The sequence below is a fragment of the Cyrtonyx montezumae genome, unplaced genomic scaffold (assembly GCF_038088225.1).
Source record: "Cyrtonyx montezumae isolate F1298 unplaced genomic scaffold, pur_monq_1.0 scaffold_46, whole genome shotgun sequence".
Classification (NCBI taxonomy): Eukaryota; Metazoa; Chordata; class Aves; order Galliformes; family Odontophoridae; genus Cyrtonyx; species Cyrtonyx montezumae.
Window position 1 is genome coordinate 859,004 of NW_027072052.1, and position 7,855 is coordinate 866,858.

Here is a 7,855-nt window from a genome sequence, read left to right on the forward strand (position 1 = left end):
TTGATAACGAGCCGCAGGCATGGATTTATTGATACTAGGAACTGTGAATGCGAAGCGCTCTGCATCATCAGGATGTAGTTTAATTGTAAAGAAACAGTCCTTTAAATCAATGATCAGGATATGCCATGCTTCAGGAATCATAGCAGGATTTGGGAGACCAGGCTGAAGTGCTCCCATTGCTTGCATCTGATCGTTTACTGCGCGTAAGTCATGCAGCAATCGATATTTCCCTGATTTTTTCTTTATCACAAATATCGGAGTATTCCAGGGACTTACCGAAGGTTGAAGATGACCTGCCTGCAATTGCTCCTGTACCAGTTGCATAGCTTGATCCAGGCTTTCACGGTTCAACGGCCACTGCTCGATCCAGACGGGGGTATCTGTCATCCAGTTCAGGCGGATCGGGAAAGCCCATGCAGTAGCCGTTACTAAAAAGGCGTCTGGTGAGAGTCGTTAGTAAGAACAAGACCCATTTGGTCCATAACATCACGACCAATCAATGCTTGTACGCCTGTTGGCAGAGGCATAACTATCACTTTACAGTTTGCAGTTTGATCGTCGATGCAGACTTGCACCAAATTTACACTTCGCTGCACCACAACAACACCACCTACACCCTCTACGCCTTTGCCAGCCCTTTCAGTTGGCCAATCCTTAGGCCATACAGTTGATGAAATGATAGTAACATCAGCTCCTGTGTCTAGGAGGGCTCTGATATGTTCTCTTTGGTCTCCGTGTACCAGGAGAACTGGCGTAACGGGGCGACCGGTGAGGGGCATTGTTAACAGCGCTAACGCTCCAGTTGATCCAAATCCACCTTGTCCCCTGGGGGTTTCTTGCCGAGCTTTCATAGCCGCAGACAGGTGGGGCAATGGTATAAGCTGTGCTATTAACGATTGCGCGGGAATGTGAACAGGCGGAAAGTTGGTATAAGCAACAATATATATCACGCCAGTATAGTCCTTATCAATGAGTCCAGGTATTATCATGAGACCCCTTATGCCAGCAGAAGAGCGGCCAATCAGTAACGCACCATGAGGCTGATCGTTAATCATTAACGGTGCTATAGCGGTTGATGGAATTTTCTGTGGCCGTTTATCAATCAATGTTACATCTACTGATGTTGCTAAATCGAGTCCGAGGCTGCCTGGTGTGGCTGGGGAGAGGGAGAATCGCTCGCTACTGTTATCATCGCGCGGCGGCTCGCGCTCCGCTTGGCGTTTCCCGAACGACATACAACCGTAGCATGAGTATTTGACCGACAGTTATTACACCATACATTGGTTGACTTACAGTCTTTGCGAAAATGGCCATTTCGTCCACACCTGAAGCAACGTTGAGGGCGCGAAGTCGAAGACGCTGCTTTACTCTCAGCTAGCTGCAACAGCGGTCCAAAGGCAGCAAACACCCGATCCTGGGCTCCAGCCAACTTTTCACCTATATCTTGAACAACAGAGCTTAACATCGCTTGAGTGGGGGTAGGCACTCGGCTCATACGCTCTAACATTTCTTCAACAGTGGCATTTAAAGGGAGAGTGACAAGAATTGCCTTTGTAGTTTGATTACTATTTTCTAATAGACACTGTCGTAACAAAGACTGTTTCATCCACTCAGGTACATCTGCATGTGACAACGCGTCAGTTATCTTATCGACAAAGTCAGCAAAAGATTCTTCCCGACCCTGCTTAATCGATAAATAAGAGGGAGCCGGTTTCGATGACCGCACCATGTTATACGCATCTCGAGCTAGGTTCATACTTTCCATACACACGTCTGGCCCCATTTGTACCTGTATCTCTGGTCTAGAAAACATATTACTGCCTGTCAATTGATCAGCTGTCACTTGGTACAATGGATCATACATATCTCGTGGCGCGCTAGCACTCATTTCACATAAGCGGCGCCAATGAGATTGCCACATCATCTGTTCTGATGGCTTCATAATCATTCTCATAATTGTTTTTACATCCTCTGGAACAAGCACACTGCTAGACCATATATAAGTTAACAATTGACGAGCCGGTTCACTATGCAACCCATGTTCTGATACTGTAGCACGCAATTGAAACAGCATTTTCCAACCAAGAGGGACATGAACCCCATGAGCTCCACCATCTGCTGTGGGCTCGAACCGAATCGGAAAAGCCTGACCAATTATTTCAGCCACGTCAGAGTGACCTTGTTCCACAGCTTGTCGAGCAATTTCTGCCCAGTGAGGTCGTGCAAGGGGACCTGCGGTGGGTCCACTTTTACGCACTTTGCCGCCTGAAAGCAGTGGCGGAGGAGGCAATGACGGTGGTGGTGGGAGATCCCCATTTCCCTCCTCTGGGGGAAAAAGATCAGGTTCTGTCTCTGGGTCCTCAGCCGCTGGTGCAGTAGGCAGCACCGCTGATACCCGTACAGGGACAGGGATCCCTAGGGACGGTTGAGGGGGATCTTCAATTCGACCAGTCGCAGCGGCAGCTCCGCCCTGCAACTGAGCAACTGCCTGTCCCGCTACCTCCTGTTCAATCTTATGCCGCTTTATGCAATTAGAAATCTCCCGCCAAGGCTTCATCAGCTTTTTCGCCTCCTTTCTATCATCAATTACATGATCCCACAACACTTCACCTAAGGTACGCCACTGATCGATATTAAACAATGTCCCTGCCGTCAAGAAAACTCCTACTGTCCGACCATAATCCAAGATATTTGGCACTGCTTTAAGGGTGCCAGCACTAATTCCCCGCTTTTCTAAAAAGCATGATAAAAGATTTTGGGCTACCTCTCTCTCCATCCGTTCTGTCCCGCAGGAACAAAGGCACTCTGAGGAGGAGAAATCGCGCTGGCCAGTCGCTTAGCCCCTGGATCCCGTGCCGGTCCCGCTGCGCGGTCAACCGAAGCTACGCAGCTTTTCCGCTTTTCGCATTTGTGCCGGTCCCGCTGTGCGGTCGACCGCATCTGCGCAGCTTCTCTGCCGCAAAGCAGCAGAGGCTTTGGTCCAAAACCACGTACTCAGGTCCCTGTTCGGGCGCCAAATGTTGCAAACCAAGGTGTTTGCCGCGTTTAGCCAAGGTTAACCCAGAGTGACGTGGGGAAGCATACACATACTCAATGTGAGCAAGCTTCAAATTTATTATTAAATTGGTACCTATTATATAGTATTTTCTTACAAAGATCATGCACACCACTCGTGATGTGTGCTTTCTGATTGGTTAGTTTTAGATTACATAATGCATTCCACACAAAACTTTGATTAGTTACACATTATCACTTAAGTACACTAAGACCTACGCGGTATAACATTTTACTTTTCTTGATCTTGTTCTGGTTGCTAAATCAAGTACATGTTCTTCTTCTCTCTGCACGCACCATTCCCCTGGAGGAATGCTGCGAGCTCAAGCGACCATGCTGTCCCAAAATGTATCATCCCTAACACTTCTGGGTCATCACAGAATCACGCATAATGGAAACACAGAATGGCTTAGGTTGGAAGGGACATTAAAGTCACTCACTCCCAACCCCCCTGCTGTGGGCAGCGTTGCCAACCCCCAGATCATGTTGTCCAACAACCCATCCAACATGGCCTTGAATGTCTCCATGGTTGGGGCATCCACCACCTCCCTGGGCAGTCTGTTCCAGAGCCTCACTACCGTCCATGTGTAAAAATTTCAGGAGAGTCACTTGCTCACTTACAGACAATTGCTAATGAACAAGGTGCTCGGGGTGCTCCTAGATGTGGGCAACACTGCCTGCAAGCTGTGGTAGACAACCTCAGAGATAGCCATCTCCTTTCTGAGCATTATCTGGGGGCCAAATGTGAATGGGAGTATTCTTGGCCATCCTAAATGACACCAGAGCTCTGATTTTAGGACACCTGAGAGTATCATTTTTCACCTGTCCCCTTGGAGCATGCCGAGTTATACCGCTGACCAAATGGATGAGCTCAGTGTAAGAGCCAGGTCATTGTCTCTGCTCCATCTGTGCCATATTCTGGAGTTCAAGGCATTACAAAGCTAGGACACACCTACGCTCCTTCAGTGATGACACCTGAGTTTGTTCTGGGCTCTTTTTTGAATGGCAGTTCCCTGGGGTCTCCAGCACACCCACAGCCAGCTGGCAAAATGCAGCACAGCACCTTCAGGAAAGCCATGCCCTAGGAGTGTTGGTGCCGTCTGGACAGCTCCAAGCCCCACAATGGCTCTATTGCCCGCGTGCCACCTTCTGAGCACCACTACCATAGTGTAGATACAGGATCCAGCCAGGATACATCCAGTGATGCTTTGGGAATGGAAAGCTTTCTAAAGTGTCTTTACACTAAGGAGAACACCGAAAATATGAACTCCTTGAGCTAGAAATCTTTTTGCATTTGCAGATCTAGGAGCTTCTTGGATCACCGAAACATGGCAGGATTGTTCCCACCTGTGAAGCGATGAAAAAGAGGGATAAGGACTCTTCACAGGGGGTGGTCAAGGACTACTACTCTCTCTATATGAGAGCACACTGAGCTCTGCCTGGAGAGGGCAGAGGATCCCACTGTGAACTGATGGAAATGGCTTAAAGAGGAGACCAGCAGTGCCTGTTACTGGTTTCCTGGTCAGGAAGAACAAGAGGAAGGGGACCTAAAAAGACAAACAGGAGCCTCACATTTTGAGGCCCTTGTCACAGTCAGGGGCTTTACTCACTCCAACATCTTCTGGAGAGACAGCACAGCAGGGCATAAGCCATGCAGAAGATCCCTGAAGAGCACGGCTGACAGCTTCATGACCAAGCGAAAGAGGAACTAAAGAGTAGAGGTGCTCTGCTGGATCTCATACTCACCAGCAAGGAGAGTTTGTGAGGAATGTGAAGGTCAAAGGCGTCCTGGGCTGCAGTGGCCATGGCATGGTGGAGCTCAGGTGTCTGTAAGGAGGACAAAAGAGAAGCTCACAACTTTGGGCTTCAGCGGAACACAGCCTGGCTTCTTCAAATGTCTGTGGAATACCGGAAGGCAAGGTAAATCTCTGAGGGGAATAGGGTCAAAAAAGGTCTTATCTACCTAAGGGCCAGAACTTCCAAGTAGAAGAAGTCCATTCCAAGGAAGAGAAAGCCAAGCAGCAATGTCAGAAGTCCTGCAGGAATGGGAAAGATTGCCCTGATCAAACCCAAACAGAGCAATGCAGAGATTTTTCCAGTGTTCCTGCTGAGACGAGTTTAGCAAAGCTAGAGTTCCACTGCAATTGAACGTGTCCAGGCATATCAAAGGGAGGGAGAGCTTAAAGAAATGTGTAGGCAAGAAAAGGAAGGCTAGGGAGACTGTGGGCCCACAGTAGAACGGGGCAAGGAACCTGGTGAGACAGGACATGGAAAAATCACTGATACTCATTTCCTTTCTGATCTCACTGTTTATCAGTTGGATTGGGCCTCTTGGTAGCCTATGTGCCAGAGACAGTTGGGAAATGCTGATGCAAGAAGAGGTGAACTCCGAGCACCTAAGGAAACAGGATCCAGAGTTGGAAGAGACTGACAGAAATCACAGAATCCTTGAATGGCTTGGGTTGGAAGGAGAGAAAGCAATACCCAGAGTAGTGCCTTCCCATTTCAGATGCTTGACACAAGAAAGATGTCAGCAAGCTGAACGGGGCTTGGGAAGGCTCAAACAAGAGGACTGGGTTTGAACACTTCTCATGTGAGGAGAGGCTGAGGGACCTGGGCCTGTCCAACCTGGAGAAGGGAAGGCTGAATGGAATCTCACTGCAGCCTGCCAGAACCTGGAGGATGTGATGGAGAGCACAAAGCCAGGCCCTTCCTCATGGTGCGTGTTGGAAGATAAAAGAGAGGTTTGGCCTGTGCTTCAGAAAAGCACCTTTTTCACCACCAGCTGATACAAGAATTGGTGCATGTCATCCAATGAGGCTCTGCAGTCTCTGCCCATGGATGCTTGCAAAATCCATCAGGTGCAAATGCTGAACAACTTGGTGTCTCCCTCTTTCTGACAGGTTGGGCTGGAGACATCCCCCAGGTTCTCTTCCAGCCTGCCTTATCTTCAGACCCTATGGCCGACTGCTGATGGGAAGAGAGCAGATGTTTACAGGGCATGAAGCATCCTGTGCTGTATGTGACCATCTAAAACAAGATCTGAGGAAATGAAAAGAGATCAGTACACAGTGTGACTCAGTCAGTGCAAACCCCGAGGGCTGCCACGGGCAGTTCTGGGCAGGATGTTTTGGGGGCACCGGCCTCTGTGCAAGACACAAATGGATCTTCTTTCCTTTTTGAAGCTGTAATTCTGAAAGATGCTAATGTCAGTAACATTGCAAAAAAGAATAAAAAAATAAATGACCACAAGTCAGGGCATGTTTTCAGCAGGTCATCTGGACACATGCTCTTCCCACTGCTCTCCAGATTCCCCCCATCCCTTGCTTGGTCTTCACTCAGATACCTCCCAATTCCCTGGCTGCTTCGTGACCATCAGGGAGTTTGGAACTTGCTCCATCCATCTATCCAAAGTCAAATGAACTCTTCTGACAACTCCTTAACTGTATTTATATCTATCCCTTCCTATCTCTGTCTAACTCATTTCTTATACAAATGTTCCCTGTGAAAGACAAGCTTTATGAGATGCAGCTTGGACATGGCATGCAGTTGAAGACTCTTTTACTGTTCATTCAATTGCATCGTGTTCCTTTCTGTTTGTTCACAAAAAAAGAAATCTTTCTTTGTCCATGTGCAGCTGGTTCTGTAAGGAAAGCAAGGTGGAGTCCGTGCAAAGGAGGTTTAACACTGAGAGGGTGACTTCAGAGGAAAAGTCATGCATTTCCCATGGGACCAATGTGAGTAGAAATGGGGTGGGAAAGTTGAGGAGGATGTTTGTCTGCACAGTGTCAGAACAAACTCATTCGGGGACATCCTGGATCAACATCCATTGCTGAGTGCCGCTCCAAATTCTTTTTGAAGCCAGACTGTAATTAAATAAACAATTTGGCCTATTAGATGTTCATTAGCCTCTTCATCTTTAGACTCTCTCCAGACACTTCTCCAACTTGCTGTACAAGTTCTGAACACTTGAAGAAGATGACAGGAAGGCACAGGGCACACAAGGGCTCTTTAGACTGTAATGGGCCCCAGGGGAAATTTGCTGCTGAGTCCATCAACATCCAGTGCAGAGAGAAGTTAGCAGAAAGAGCTCAAGAAGTTAAAGTGAGAAGTAGCAGTGAATTTGGAGTAATAATAGGCCCCACGGAGGGCCATTATCAACACAGCCTCCCCAGGGACTTGTTGGAGCAGATCACTGGAAGCCAAGGTTACAGGCTGACAGAGGGACTGTGATCATGGCTGTGATGCTGAGAAAACCCTTTGTTATCTCACGAAGCAGAAAAACCGAGCCCTGATCCCCAGAGCATTGAAAGGGAGATCCTGTCCCTCATGTTGGCTCAGGGAGCTTCCTGTGGCATAGGGATGGAGGTTTGTGTGATATCAAGTGAAAGTCAAGGGAACAGCAGCTCTCTGCGTGGGGTGCAAGATGTTGTGAGGCCCAATTCCCACATGGGCAATGTGTCTCATCACAAGATTTGGATGTGAGAAGGGCCCAGTCTGAACAAGTAGTCAACCACAATGAATCTTTGAACTTCAGATCTCTCAGGCCCAAGGTGGAGGCACCACAACCTCACTGGGAGAGTTTGGCTCTGGGGATGCCATGTTTGATGCTAACTCATGTGCAGAGCTCCTTTCCTGCAGATCAGCCCCCAGTCTGTATTGATGTGTCATCACTCCTTGTCTCTCCTTCACAGCACTGTGACTCTGGCATCTCTGTGCTGTAACTCCAACATCAACACACTCCTGCCTGCTGTGACAGCCCAGTGACTCTGGCATCACTGTAATACAGACCACTGCAACA